Source organism: Mobula hypostoma, chromosome 4 (genome assembly GCF_963921235.1).
Source record: "Mobula hypostoma chromosome 4, sMobHyp1.1, whole genome shotgun sequence".
Classification (NCBI taxonomy): Eukaryota; Metazoa; Chordata; class Chondrichthyes; order Myliobatiformes; family Myliobatidae; genus Mobula; species Mobula hypostoma.
In genome coordinates this window covers 70,756,493-70,772,109 of record NC_086100.1, presented here as the reverse complement: position 1 = coordinate 70,772,109, position 15,617 = coordinate 70,756,493, and the positions used below count along the sequence as shown (strand labels likewise).

The following is a 15,617-nucleotide window of genomic DNA, read 5'->3' as shown; positions in this document are numbered from 1 at the left end:
CTAGTTAGTCACTCCTGGGTGTTCTGTCCCTGATCTAGTTTCCCCAGTACGCACTTTGCCCTACTGTTCTGCAGTTCTAGGGAGTTCACCATTCACAGACCCCAACAGTAAAACAATTGCTAGCTTGGCTAATCAAAACAATCCCTTCAGTTAACATGCTCTGCTGGTTTATAACTCATTAAAGATGAGGATTCTAGACACAGGCATTCCAGACAGTTTCATTTATTTTCACTCAAACTGTTACATCAGTTTGTCGACAGCAGAATGGCCCCAAAAGACCTGAGGGACAGTTTGTGGTGTCCTAAAATAATGCCTGGGTTAACAGGACGACTGGTGGTGAGGCATTATTCTTTTATAATCAACTGAGCATGTGGACACTGATCTGTGGGCTTAACTAAGGCATTTGTTGTGGAATAAAACAGTAGGATGTTAGAATCCCTGTTTAAAATATTCCAGTTCTGCAACCGAAATAATTATTATGGTCCAGTCACATGATTATCCTACCCTCCCCCTCCTTTCAGACTAACAGTAAAATTTCCTGGTCCTTCTAGGCCAGGAGGAGGTAGATTTGAACCCTCAGTCCGGCTCTGCTAGGGAGGTGTAGAGCTTGGATTTGATTGTTGGGGAATAGTTACATTGGAAAGTTAATGACAAAGTGTGTCGTGGAGAAAACCTCTGAATATTTGTAAATTTTTGTCGATACTTGTTTGTTTTCATTTGTCTATTTGTAAATTACTTTTCTTCTTCACAACTTTTGGGCAGCTTTTGCATTTGTTTTAACCTGGCACTAAATAAAACCTCTTGCACTAACATGCTGTTGTGGTTTACCATCATTTTTTGACTGGTGACCCTTGTCATGCATGCATAGCTACACCTAACAGTGAGGTATGACAGAGAGGAATGGCTGTGAGGAGTTAAGGTAATTTATATATTCTTTTAAATTGTGTATTTAATGGTTATAAAAGTTCATTTATTATCAAAGTATACAACTCTGAAATGCTTCTTCTCCAGATAGCTACAAAACCAAGAAGGAAAAGAATGGCAGCGTGATCACCAACCCCCCAATCCCTCCTCTCAGCACAAAAAAACAAACAAAAACAGAATGGCCATGTTGACCCCCAAATCCTCCTCACCACCGCACAAAAAATATCAAAATTTTATTAAAGTTATGAGTTCTAACAAAGCAGTCAGAACATAGCACATGGAACAACAATACAACACAGGAAAAGGCCCTTTGTCCTATCATGTCTGCACTCAAAAAATTAAATTCTCTTCTGCCTGTACATGATCCATAACTTGTCATTCCCTGCATATTTGTGCATCTATCTAAAAGCATCTTAAACTCTGATCCCACCATTACCCCTGGTCAAATAACCTATCACTCTTGGTGTAAATATCTTGCCCTGCACTTCTTTAAACTTTCCTCATCTCATCTTAAAATAAATGTTCACTAGTATTTGACATTTCTATCCTGAAAAATGATTCTGACTGTCCATTCTGTCTATGCCTGTCATTATTTTATAAATTTCTAGCGGGTCTCTTCTCTGCCTCTGAAACTCCAGAAGAAAAAAATCAAATTTGTCCAACTTCTCCTTATAGCTCACGTCTCTAGTCTAGGCATCTCCAAGGCAAGCCTCTTCTGCACCCTTTCCAAAGTTTCCACCTCCTTCCTGTAATAGGGTGACCAGAATGGGACACACTACTCCAAATGTGAAATTTATATAGCTGCAACATTACTTAAATGTCCCAACTAATGATGGCAAGCATGTCATAGCCTTTATTTACTAACTTAACTACTTCCATGTTCAGTCTCAGTAAGCTGTGGACTTGAACCCCAGGCTATGAAGTTGAGTGAGAATGTACAATATAATCAACTGAGCATGTGGACACTGATCTGTGGGCTTAACTAAGGCATTTGTTGTGGAATAAAACAGTAGGATGTTAGAATCCCTGTTTAAAATATTCCAGTTCTGCAACCGAAATAATTATTATGGTCCAGTCACATGATTATCCTACCCTCCCCCTCCTTTCAGACTAACAGTAAAATTTCCTGGTCCTTCTAGGCCAGGAGGAGGTAGATTTGAACCCTCAGTCCGGCTCTGCTAGGGAGGTGTAGAGCTTGGATTTGATTGTTGGGGAATAGTTACATTGGAAAGTTAATGACAAAGTGTGTCGTGGAGAAAACCTCTGAATATTTGTAAATTTTTGTCGATACTTGTTTGTTTTCATTTGTCTATTTGTAAATTACTTTTCTTCTTCACAACTTTTGGGCAGCTTTTGCATTTGTTTTAACCTGGCACTAAATAAAACCTCTTGCACTAACATGCTGTTGTGGTTTACCATCATTTTTTGACTGGTGACCCTTGTCATGCATGCATAGCTACACCTAACAGTGAGGTATGACAGAGAGGAATGGCTGTGAGGAGTTAAGGTAATTTATATATTCTTTTAAATTGTGTATTTAATGGTTATAAAAGTTCATTTATTATCAAAGTATACAACTCTGAAATGCTTCTTCTCCAGATAGCTACAAAACCAAGAAGGAAAAGAATGGCAGCGTGATCACCAACCCCCCAATCCCTCCTCTCAGCACAAAAAAACAAACAAAAACAGAATGGCCATGTTGACCCCCAAATCCTCCTCACCACCGCACAAAAAATATCAAAATTTTATTAAAGTTATGAGTTCTAACAAAGCAGTCAGAACATAGCACATGGAACAACAATACAACACAGGAAAAGGCCCTTTGTCCTATCATGTCTGCACTCAAAAAATTAAATTCTCTTCTGCCTGTACATGATCCATAACTTGTCATTCCCTGCATATTTGTGCATCTATCTAAAAGCATCTTAAACTCTGATCCCACCATTACCCCTGGTCAAATAACCTATCACTCTTGGTGTAAATATCTTGCCCTGCACTTCTTTAAACTTTCCTCATCTCATCTTAAAATAAATGTTCACTAGTATTTGACATTTCTATCCTGAAAAATGATTCTGACTGTCCATTCTGTCTATGCCTGTCATTATTTTATAAATTTCTAGCGGGTCTCTTCTCTGCCTCTGAAACTCCAGAAGAAAAAAATCAAATTTGTCCAACTTCTCCTTATAGCTCACGTCTCTAGTCTAGGCATCTCCAAGGCAAGCCTCTTCTGCACCCTTTCCAAAGTTTCCACCTCCTTCCTGTAATAGGGTGACCAGAATGGGACACACTACTCCAAATGTGAAATTTATATAGCTGCAACATTACTTAAATGTCCCAACTAATGATGGCAAGCATGTCATAGCCTTTATTTACTAACTTAACTACTTCCATGTTCAGTCTCAGTAAGCTGTGGACTTGAACCCCAGGCTATGAAGTTGAGTGAGAATGTACAATATAATCATCAGTAAATGGGATATGTTATTACTTGTTGACCCTGTGCGTGAGAATGATTAACACTTCCCAATATTGCACCCAGATCAATGCACTATTACTATGGTTTGACTGACCTGATCTCCTCCCTTTGCCATTTCATTCTGTACTGGAAAACCTCCTGACCTCCTAAACAGGGAGTTAGGAATACTGAGTCCAAGAATCAAGGTTTTCCAAGGATTCTTTGAACATTCCAGACCTCTGGAATGACTTTGCTTTCAGATGGGTGACATCATCCATTTCCAGAGTTGAATAAAGTACAAACCATGGACTACATTTAGCCTTTTTGTCCAGTCTGCCTCTGTGGTTCCTTCAGTTATTTTTTCATTGCTATTTGGTTAGGAGGTAGGGCCAACAAATCAACTGACAGACACTAGGACCTTCTGGGGCCTTTAATGCATGCAAAATACAGTTTACGGCACTCATTCTTTCTCAGACTTAAACCACTGAGAATAAGTAAAAATGTGTTCATGTTATGGGGAGCAAAGAACAATGAAACAGCAGGGAATGAGGAAGCAGTGAGGACTATTGTAAATGTCACGCCACTTTTTAAGTAGGTAGGGAGGCAAAAGACATGAAATTATGTACAATTTTCAGTGGTTGGTAAGATGTTAAAGTCTATTGTTGAGGAAGAGATTTCGAGGTACCTGGAGGCACCTGATAAAATAATCCAAAGTCGGCATGGTTCCCTTAGTCCACATTCCGGTTCACGGTCCGGTCCATGTACTCCGGAGTCCGGGTCTTCCAGCTGTCCCTTGTTTCAGTTGGGCCTAATCATAGGCACCTGTTGCTCGTCTTGGGGCTGGGAATATAAGTGGCTCTGGGTTCGTGTGTGGGTGCAGGTTTGTCTTGTCAGTATCCCTTTGGAGCAACCTGCTGGGAAATGGCTAGAGCAGCCATTTGTGATCTCTAGGCCTGGTTAGAGGACCACCGCTTCATGGAGCTTTGTTGTCTCTAGTTGAAGCAGTCATTGTGGTATGGATTTGGCCATTTCTGGGGCCAGCTGAGTGGTTGTCTGCCACTCTGATTTAGATATGGATTTGGCTGTTTCAGTAGCCAGCCAAGGTTGCTGGCTGCCCTGAGACTTGGAGCCACCCTGGATTGAGCTCCCTTCCTGTCCCTGCCTCTGTGGGGTAAGTCAGGCTGTCCTTGCTGTTACCCTGAGGCTGGTCTGTTCCCTTCCCCTCTCCATCTGAATACCTGACAGCTTCCTTGGTGGTTTACTTCGGCAGTCATCTCGGTCCCGCATCCTAGTAAGCATCCCGGCCCAGTGTCCAAGGAAGGGGCCTGGCCCTGCGTACTAGAAAGTGTCCTGGCTCTGCATTCCAAGAAGGAGTTCCTCATCCTGCCCAGGAAAGCCTTGAAGACTCCAAGCTTTGTCCAGTTCTGTAGCCAAGTTATGTCTTTGCCTAGTTCTGGAGTCCGAGCCCGAGTCAAGACCCAGGTTCTGGGTCCTTGCCCAGGCTCTGGCTTGGAGTCCATACCCAAGTCTCGCCTGGTCCTGTAACCAAGCCTCACCTGGTCCTCGCCTAGTTCCAGGATCTGAGCCCGAGTCAATACCCAGGTTCTGGGTCCTTGCCCAGTCTCTGGCTCAGAGTCCAAACCCAGGCTCTTAGTTCTCAGTTCCTTGTCCTGGTCCTGCTTTCCCAGCCAAAGTCCTAGCCCAAGTCTGTGTTCCTGTCCCACCTCCTGGTCTGTGTCCAGTCCCGTCCCTAACTCTTGCCCAGTCCAGTTCCCAGTACTTCAGTTGTCTGTCTTACATTTGGGTCCACCTACCATCGCTCTCCTGTATGACATGGACTCCTTGAGAAAATAACAGGCAGCTAGACAAAGGAGAGCCAGCCAATGTTATATACTTGGGTTTTCAAAAGTTCTTTGAGAAGGTGCCACGCATGAGGCTGCTTAACAAGATAAGTGTCTATGGTATTGCAGAAAAGATACTAGCATGGATAGAAGATTGGCTGACTGGCAGGAGGCAAAGAGTCCAAATAAAGGGGGCCATTCCTAGTTGGCTGCCAGCGACTAGTGGTGTTCCGCAAAACTCAGTGTTGGGACCACTTCTTTTCACATTATAGGTCAATGATTTGGATGACACACTTGATGGTTTTGTGGTCAAGTTTGCAAATGATACGAACATAGGCAGGAAATGTTGTGGAAACGTGGATGCTGAAGAAGGACGTAGGTTAGGATAGTGTGCAAAGAAATGGCAGATGGAATACAGTGTAGGGGAGTGTATGGTCATGCAACTGGTAGAAGGAATAAAGGCATAGACTATTTTCTAAATGGTGAGCAAATTCAGAAATCAGAGGTGCAAAGGAAATTGGGAGTAATTGTGTAGGATTCCTAAAGATTAACTTCTAAGTTGAGGTGATGGAAATGCAATGTGAGCATTCATTTTAAGAGGACCAGAATATAAAAGCAATATGCAATGCTGCAGCTTTCTAAAGTATTGGTCAGACCACACGGAGTATTGCGATATGTTTTGGGTCTCTTATCTAAGGATGTGCTGGCAGTAGAGGGGGTCCAGAGGAGGTTCATGAGGATGATCCGGGGAATAAAAGCATTAACGTATGAAGAGCATATGTTGATGGCTCTGAGTCTTTATTCACTGGAGTTTAGCAGAAAGCTTCTCATTGAAACAAATCGAATATTGAAAGTTGTGGAGAGAGTGAACATTGAGAAGATGTTTCCCATCGTTGGGGAGCCTCGGACCAGAGGGAGCAGCCTCAGAACAGAAATACATCCCTTTAGTACAGAGGAATTTCTTGAGTCAGAGTGTGGTAAATCTGTGGAACTCATTGCCACAGATGGCTGGGGAGGGTATGTAGCTGACACTGTTGGTCACCTACCGTCTATCTAGTCCAGAACTACAATGTCTATGCCTCCTCAGCAAACTAGGCAACAGCACTGAGGGAGCTCTACACCGCTGTGGGATATGAAAAATAAGGGGAAAACACTAACTAAGGATATACAGTGTGTAATTAGGGAATAATTGTATAACGTTCTTAATTAGCTTTAAAATATGACTTGAAATAATAATTGAGTACTATGGCAAGCGAACTCCCACATAATCAGTAATTCAATCAAAAGGTAGTGGAGGTATAATTTGTCCATCTGTGCTGATCACCCCATCCCTGACTAAGCTGTTCCACCGTGAACACGATCTGTTATGGGTCAACATGATGATTTCAGATCAGGTCATGCATAGCACATACCTCTGCCGCACTGCTCAGGTGTGTTTCTGGGGTACAGGGGCTAGTGACCCTTGTGCCTGTTATCGCAGAGCAGCAGTGAACCATCTGATTGGCCTATCAGAGTTCTCTTTGGGATATAGTTGACTTGATCAGCATTTCTGATTTGGCTATTGTTCACGATTGCACTTAATGAAAAAAAAGGAACTTTTGAGATCAAGACAAAAATTAAAATATCAAGAAATTTGTTGAAAAATAATACTACTTCTCATTTTAAAGTCAAAGAATTTTTTAAATATGGGTGATGACATTCTATTCAAACATTACTTTATGATGAATGCTAACAATTAATTGCAACCACAAAATGGGTCAATGGTGGACCAGAAAAGAAAATTAGTTTGTTTTAACTTGTTTAAAATTGTTCTTTCTACTGTGTTATGCAATAAAGTGTAAGAAGAACTATTTTAAACAGACTAAAACAAACCTATGATCAATGTCTGGGAATCCATCACATAAAGGATGATTAATAAATATCTGGAAAAAAATATTGGAGAAAAATGGAGGATTAAAAATATTCAAAATAGTTCCTTAAGTTCATTCTCTCTCACATTTACATCAGTTTTTAAACAACATTTGAGAAGTATCCCTTCTGCAATCTATCTGTAATTGCATCTTGCATTTTGTTAGTAAATTTCAGCTTAAAGAGCTAATACAATGGAGAAATCATATATATGCAGCTTTTGCTATGCTTCTTCTAACCACAGTCCCAGAAAGCACATAATTAGCAACATGTTCCTGTATTGGTTTTGAAAGGTTGTCATTTGACAAGACGTTTTCATTTTCTTAGAAAATTATGAACATGAAATCGGTTTCTGTAAACCACTTTTAAAGTTTCCATTGTTCTTAGTCCATGTATGGAAAACACAAAAAAAAAGTTGCTAATTTGCACAATAACCAGCATACGTGCAAATAGTCATTTTTATGAAACACCACAACTTATGTGACACAACTGCAACTTTCAGCATTCAATTAAGGTGCATTGTAAAATGAAAGTGTGAAAAATACATGTCCTTAACTTGAATGTATAGTATTAAAGACATTTTATGAGAATTAGCAAAACATGGCATTATTCAATTCTGGCCAATGCAAACTTCCAAATCAGGATCAAGGTGTGTGTCTGAGGCAGTGGGGGTTGACCAAAAAGGGAATCAGGTCTGAAGAACTGGAAGCAGCCCTGCCCTTTGATAAGCAAAGAGATCGTTAATTGCTCACAGGTTTGTTTTGGAATGAGTTCGAAAAAATCGCCTTGTGCTCAATGGACTTGTAAACCTACAAAAATTGCAAATATTTTCTCTAATTACTAAAGAGAACTATACTTTTCGACAAGAGTGGATGCATTATTAATGGGTCTCCAGCGCAACCTGAAATAATAGGCCCAAGAGAAAGACTAACTTGTTGAAGGTAGTTGAAAGAGGAAATGTATGAGGACTAAGTCCCTAATTGTCTTTCAAGAACAACATATCTGAATATCAAAAAATCTCTAAGTGATTGATTAATTGATTGAGTAAACTGTTATTGCCAACAGGCAGGGACCTAGGCCCAGACACATGTAGCCCCAACCTGATAATCAGTTATTTCCACCCTTAAAATAAGTAGCAAAGTGGTTCTCTACTTAGCTCCTGGGTCATTCTGGACATGTGCACATACATTTGACACTGTTCACAGTCTGGAGCATATCATTGCATTCACAACTTGAAAAAGAAAGCGGGCTTCCCAAATGTTCAGGAAGACATATGGTATGCTCTGGAATCTAGGTGTTCATTAGGAGACAATGCGATCAATCCCTGAATCTGCAAATGTTGTATTACCGTGGCTAAGATTATGCACCTGGGGACTTCATAAAGTTCAGAGACATATCACTATCAGTCACTATAACACACTGTATGAATGATTTTTGGTGAATTTAGGCAGGTAAAACAAGAAAAGCATGCATTTTACTCAAAAATATCACAAGGCCCTTTCAAAACAGCTATAAGAATAAATAGGTTACAATCTAAAAACTCTACAAGAAAAGTAGTTTAACTTCACAGACAAAATTATCCACCAGGGCAACATTTAGAACATAGAACATAGGACATAAAAATTTACAGCATATTACAGGCCCTTCAGCCCACAAAGTTGTGCTGACCATGTAATCTACTCCAGAGACTGCCTAGAATTTCCTCAGCGCATAGCCCACTATTTTTCTAAGCTTCGTCTGCTTATCTAAGAGGCTCTTAAAAGACCCTATTGTATCCACTTTCACCACTGCCGCCTGCAGTGCATTCCACACGCTCACCATTCTCCATGTGAAAAAACTTACTGCTGACATCCCCTCAGTACCTATTTCCAAGCACCTTTATGCCCCCTTGTGTTACTTATTTCAGCCCTGGGAAAAAGCCTCTGGCTATCCCGTCATCATCTTATACACCTCTATCAGGTCACCTCTCATCCTCCATCGCTCCAAGGAGAAAAGGCCAAGTACACTCAACTTATTCTCATAAGGTACGCCCTCCAATCCAGGCAACATCCTTGTAGATCTCCTCTGAACCCTCTCTATATTATCCACATCCTTTCGAGGTCTTATATAACTGCAACATTACCTCGCGGCTCTTGAACTCAATCCCACGGTTGATGAATGCCAACCCACCATACAGCTTCTTAACAACACTGTCAACCTGCACAGCTACTTTGAGTGTCCTATGGACATGGACCCCAAGATCTCTCAGATTCTCCACACTGCCAAGAGTCTTACCATTTATATCACATCTGTCTTCAAATTGGAACTACCAAAATGAACCACTTCACACTAATCTGGGTTGAACTACATTTGCCATTTCTCAGCCCAGTTCTGCATCCTATCAGTGACCCGCTGTAACCTCTGATAACCCTCCAACTATCCAGAACACCCTCAATTTTTGTGTCATCAACAAACTTACTAACCCACCCTTCTACTTCTTCATCCAGGTCATTTATAAAAATCACAAAGAGGAGGGGTCCCAGAACAGATCCCTGTAGAACACCACTGGTCACCGGCCTCCATGCAAAATACAAACCATCTACAACCCCCTTTGCCTTCTGTGGGTAAGCCATTTATGGATCCACAAAGCAAGGTCCCCTTGGAACCCATGCTTCCTTACTTTCTCAATAAGCCTTGCATGGGGTACCTTATCAAATGCCTTATTGAAATCCATATACACTACATCCACTGCTCTACCTTCATCAATGTGCTTTGTTACATCCTGAAAGAATTCAATCAGGCTCTTAAGGCATGACTTGCCCTTGACAAAGCCATGCTGACTATCCCTAATCAGATTATGTCTCTCCAAATGCTCATAAATCCTGCCTCTCAGGATCTTCTCCAACAACTTCTCCACCACTGAAGTCAGACTCACTAGTCTATAATTTTTCTGGATTATTTTCACTCCCTTTGTTGAACAAGGAAACAATATTTGCAACCCTCCAACCCTCCGGTACTTCAGCTATCCCTACTGATGACACAAAGACCATCGCAAGAGGCTCAGCAATCTCCTCCCTTGCTTCCCACAGTAGCCTGGGGTATTTCTCATCCAGTCCCGGTGACTTATCTAACTTAATGCTTTTCAAAAGCTCCAGCACATCCTCTTTCTTAATGCCTACATGTTCAAGCATGTCAGTCCGATGTAAGTCATCTCCACAAATGCCAAGTATTTTTCCCTGGTGAATACTGAAGCAAAGTATTCATTAAGTACCTCCGCTACCTCCTCCTGACTCCATGGACATATTTCCACTATCACACCTGATTGGTCCTATTCTCACACGGCTCATCCTCTTGCTCTTCACATACTTGTAGAATGCCTTGGAATTTTCCTTAAACTTGTTCACCAAAGCCTTCTCATAGCCCCTTATGGCTGTCCTAATTCCATTCTTAAGCTCTTTCCTAGCAACCTTGTAATTTTCTAGAGCTCTAACAGTACCTAGTTTCTTGAACCTTTCATAAGCTTTTCTTTTCTTAACAAGATTTTCTACATATTTTGTGCACCATGGTTCTTTAACTCTACCATCCTTTCCCTACTTCAATGGAATATACCTATGCAGAACTCTATGCAAATGTTCCATGAACATTTGCCATATTTCTGCCGTGCAATGCCCTGTGAACATTTACTCCCAATTTATGCTTCTGAGTTCCTGCCTAATATCATCATGTTTCCCCCTACCCCAATTAAATGTTTTCCCAAATTATCTGCTCCTTTCTCTCTCCAGCACTATGGTGAAGGAGATAGAGTTGTGGTCACTACCTCCAAAATGCTCTCCCACTGACACCTGACCAGGTTCATTTCCCAATACCAGTTCAAGTACAGCCCTTCCTCTAGTTGGCTTATCTATATATTGCATCAGGAAACCTTCCTGAACACACCTAACAAACTCCACCCCATCTAAATCTCTTGCGTTAAGGAGATGCCAATCAATATTAGGAAAGTTAAAATCTCCCATCACAACAACCCTAATATTATTGCACTGCTCCAGAATCCATCTCCCTATCTACTCCTCAATATCCCTGTTACTATTGGGGGGTCTAAAAAAACACTCAGTAGAGTTATTGCCCCTTTCCTGTTTCTGACTTCCATCCACACTGACTCAGTGGACCATCCCTCCATGACTTCCTCCTTTTCTGCAGCTATGATACAATCCCTCATTAGCAAAGCCACACCCTCACCTCTTTTTCCCCCTCTCTGTTCTTTTTGAAACATCTAAAGCCTGACACACTCAGCAGCCATTCCTGCTCCTGAGACATCCAAGTCTCTGTAATGGCCACAACGTCAAAATTTACATCAACTTTTTCCTCCACAGAGACACTGCTGTCTAACTGCTTCCAAATTTCTATTGAGTACAAAGCAACTTGTTCAGCTACTAATACCGACGGAGTTTCTCACCATTACAGTTTTCGATGAAAATTGTTGACAGAGGATAAATTAAATTCAGGTGCATGAACATTTAAGGAATAAACTGTGCAGTAAAGAGACAACACAGAGGGAGAGGTGTGCATTTATCTAACAGTCAAAGGTATGATTCATTTATATTATAGAAGGTGTTAGCAAGGGTGATTACCACAATATGAACTTGTTCAATTCGTACTGTAAATTGGATTAATCACCAGAGCTTCAGGACTAGGTAATGGAGTGGAAGTCTACTAGAAGTACTCTGGGACCTGATAAAGCCTTGTTCTTATACTCAACAGTTATGGAATATATCATCAAACTTCTCTCTGGGTTTATAAGAACAAACTCTCACTGTGCAGTTAATGCTTGATATTAACTGCGAAAGTGCAAAAAAAATGATTATCTGATTCTTGCATGGTAGAAAAATATATTTTAAAAAATAAGTGCTGGAAGGCTAAATGAAAGCAAAAATATTACTCTAATTTTGTGGTACTTTGGAATATGAACCTGGGTTCGCAGAAGCTGTATAGTTTACATGATTTTGAACAACATTCAGTGACCATTGGATATCAGCAGTGTGGACTTTGGTGATTAAGAGGATAATTTCAGTTTTTAAAATATATTTGTATAATTTAGTTTTACTGTTTGGTTTTCTAAACATTGTGCAGTTGGAGGTTAAGGTGCTAGACTAAATTGTAGCAATTGTGGAGGAGAGCAAGCTCTGCGAAGGCTCTGCTAAAAGTCCACAAGAGTGCCAATGAGACCTCTGACTATCCAGAATACTATCCAGCTTAAAGGCAGTGTGTAAAGTGAATGACTAGACAGGATTATCAGACTGATGATAAACTAAAGTTTATCACTTTAGTAGCAGATGTGGTAAGTTGCACTGCACAAACTAAAAGTAGGACAGGAAAAATAAAGTTAGATCTGAAGAAAAACATCTAAAGATAAAAGACTTACCTCTATAAGTTAGTGGTGATGCCTTACAAGGAGTAAATAATGTTCAGACTTCAAAGGTGGGCTGTTAATAATTTTTGTAATCTTACAAAGGAATGTGAGAAGTTTGTTAGCAAATGGTTAACTATGAAATTTATTGAAAGTTTACCAAATAAACCTGATGTTATATGTGTATTGGAAACCTGGTTGAAATTTTGTCTAAGTCTTAAGATACAAGGTTATGTTTATATAAGATGTGATTAGAAAATGGGCAATGGAGGAAGAGTGGCTAGCTTTGTCAAAAATAGGATAGCACATAGAGTTTTGGAGATTGTCTGAGTAAACTGTGGTTGAAATTTGTGTAAAGAATAGTAAAGTATAGATAACAAACTTTTGTAAGATAACAAACTTTTGTTATGTTGAAAAGTGTGTTGCAAATAGGAAAATAAAGCTATATGGTGTGTGGGTTTTAATGCTTATAGTACAATGTGGGATCATAGCGACACAAATGTGAATGAGATGGTAGTGGATGACTTTCTAGAAGGAAGGTGTTTCGTGTACCTGAATGATGGTAACTGTACAAGGATAAATCTATGTTACAACAGTGTTTCTGCTATAGATCTTACACTGGTATCTGAAGATATAAATTATATTGTTAAGAAAATGCAGGCAGCTGTTAATGAAGTAGAGGAAAGAGGAAGTCGATGGTAGTTTAAATTTTCTTTGGCAAAAACATTATTTGTTTTTCTAAAAGGAACATTATACCCACAATTGATCTCAAGGTAAGGTAAATCTCTTCAAGAGTCAGTGGTAAAGTTTCTGGGTATGTGGATGGTCACAAGGCTAACATGAAAGGTGCATGTGAATAAAATTCTAGAGAAGTGTAAAAAATGCCCTTCATGTGCTCAGGTGCTTAGTTGTGTGAGATTGGGATGCAAGTAAGAGGTCGTTTAAACAAATGTATGATGCTTTAATCAGATCTGTCTTTGACTATGGATGTGTTGCTTAAGAATCAGCCTCACCTGCTCTCTTAAAGCCCTTAGATAAGATTCAAGCTCACGCATTGAGATGATGTTGTGAGAATGATAAATATGTTTTAAGGGCTCTCACATTTGCTTGCTCAGCTGAAAGAAAAGGAGTACTTGCATAATTAGCTGAATGTTAACAAATAATGTAATTTGGTTATTATAAAGCAGACTAATTTGGTTATATTCATACTTGATAATGGAGAGCAAAATAACATTTGGAAACCAATAGGTGCTGGAATTAGGCTCACCTACAATCATTTAAGCCAGCTGCACCAGTATATTTATATACTGGTGTATCTATGTGACAGACATTAAAAGGAGTTGCTTCCTTTGTTAGTAGTTAGTAACCAATTAACATACAGGCAGTCCTCTAAACTGCAGTCAATGTTGCAGCTTCAACTTAAAATAATTTGGTGTTGGACAAAGTTAATTATGGAATAGCCTATCAATATTTGGTTCCATTGACAGCTAGTCCACCTTCCTGGTACAGGTAATTGGTGCTCTTATGTTTCCAGATCTCAGAAAGCATGTTGCATTTGCTGTCCATTAGCATTATACACAGCATACCACTGGCACTTTGCCAGGGGCAGCAGGGCTGCCTATCCCCTGAATGCCAATCAGTACAAACTAAAATGGGTTTAGGGAAATAGTCAGAAGGCTTGTTTCCAAGCTGCGTCATTCTGACTAACCCTTTCTTTTATTTAGAGATCCTGTGCACAACAAGACCTTCTAGCCCAGCTAGCCACCTATTTAACACCAGACTAATCAGAGGACTATTTACAATGACCAATTAATTAACTTACTAACCAGTATGTCTTTAGTTTGTGGGAGGAAACAGGAGCACCCAGAGGAATCCCTCACACTCATGGGGAGAATGTGCGAACTCTTTAGAGATGGCGCTGGAACTGAACTCCAGAATGCCCTGCGCTGCAATGACATTGTGCCATCCATTACACTACCATAGACATCAAAGTTGCTGGTGAACGCAGCAGGCCAAGCAGCATCTATAGGAAGAGGCGCAGTCGACGTTTCAGGCCGAGACCCTTGGTCAGGACTAACTGAAGGAAGAGTGAGTAAGGGATTTGAAAGCTGGAGGGGGAGGGGGAGATGCAAAATGATAGGAGAAGACAGGAGGGGGAGGGATGGAGCCGAGAGCTGGGCAGGTGATAGGCAAAAGGGGATACGAGAGGATCATGGGACAGGAGGTCCGGGAAGAAAGACAAGGGGGGGGTGACCCAGAGGATGGGCAAGAGGTATATTCAGAGGGACAGAGGGAGAAAAAGGAGAGTGAGAGAAAGAATGTGTGCATAAAAATGAGTAACAGATGGGGTACAAGGGGGAGGTGGGGCCTAGCGGAAGTTAGAGAAGTCAATGTTCATGCCATCAGGTTGGAGGCTACCCAGACGGAATATAAGGTGTTGTTCCTCCAACCTGAGTGTGGCTTCATCTTTACAGTAGAGGAGGCCGTGGATAGACATGTCAGAATGGGAATGGGATGTGGAATTAAAATGTGTGGCCACTGGGAGATCCTGCTTTCTCTGGCGGACAGAGCGTAGATGTTCAGCAAAGCGGTCTCCCAGTCTGCGTCGGGTCTCACCAATATATAAAAGGCCACATCGGGAGCACCGGACGCAGTATATCACCCCAGTCGACTCACAGGTGAAGTGATGCCTCACCTGGAAGGACTGTTTGGGGCCCTGAATGGTGGTAAGGGAGGAAGTGTAAGGGCATGTGTAGCACTTGTTCCGCTTACACGGATAAGTGCCAGGAGGGAGATCAGTGGGGAGGGATGGGGGGGACGAATGGACAAGGGAGTTGTGTAGGGAGCAATCCCTGCGGAATGCAGAGAGAGGGGGGGAGGGAAAGATGTGCTTAGTGGTGGGATCCCGTTGGAGGTGGCGGAAGTTACGGAGAATAATATGTTGGACCCGGAGGCTGGTGGGGTGGTAGGTGAGGACCAGGGGAACCCTATTCCTAGTGGGGTGGTGGGAGGATGGAGTGAGAGCAGATGTACGTGAAATGGGGGAGATGCGTTTAAGAGCAGAGTTGATAGTGGAGGAAGGGAAGCCCCTTTCTTTAAAAAATGAAGA

The 15,617-nt window shown here is 41.2% G+C and overlaps 1 long non-coding RNA gene across 1 annotated transcript in view; it reads right to left on the bottom strand.

Moving 5' to 3' along the window:
* The window catches only part of LOC134344821 (uncharacterized), a 64,649-nt gene extending 52,050 nt beyond the window's left edge, over positions 1 to 12,599 (bottom strand). Inside the window, exon 1 of the long non-coding RNA XR_010017532.1 lies at positions 12,524 to 12,599. This is a non-coding gene — a long non-coding RNA (uncharacterized LOC134344821). The remainder of the gene's footprint in view (positions 1 to 12,523) is intronic.
* Between the last annotated feature and the right edge of the window lie 3,018 nt (positions 12,600 to 15,617).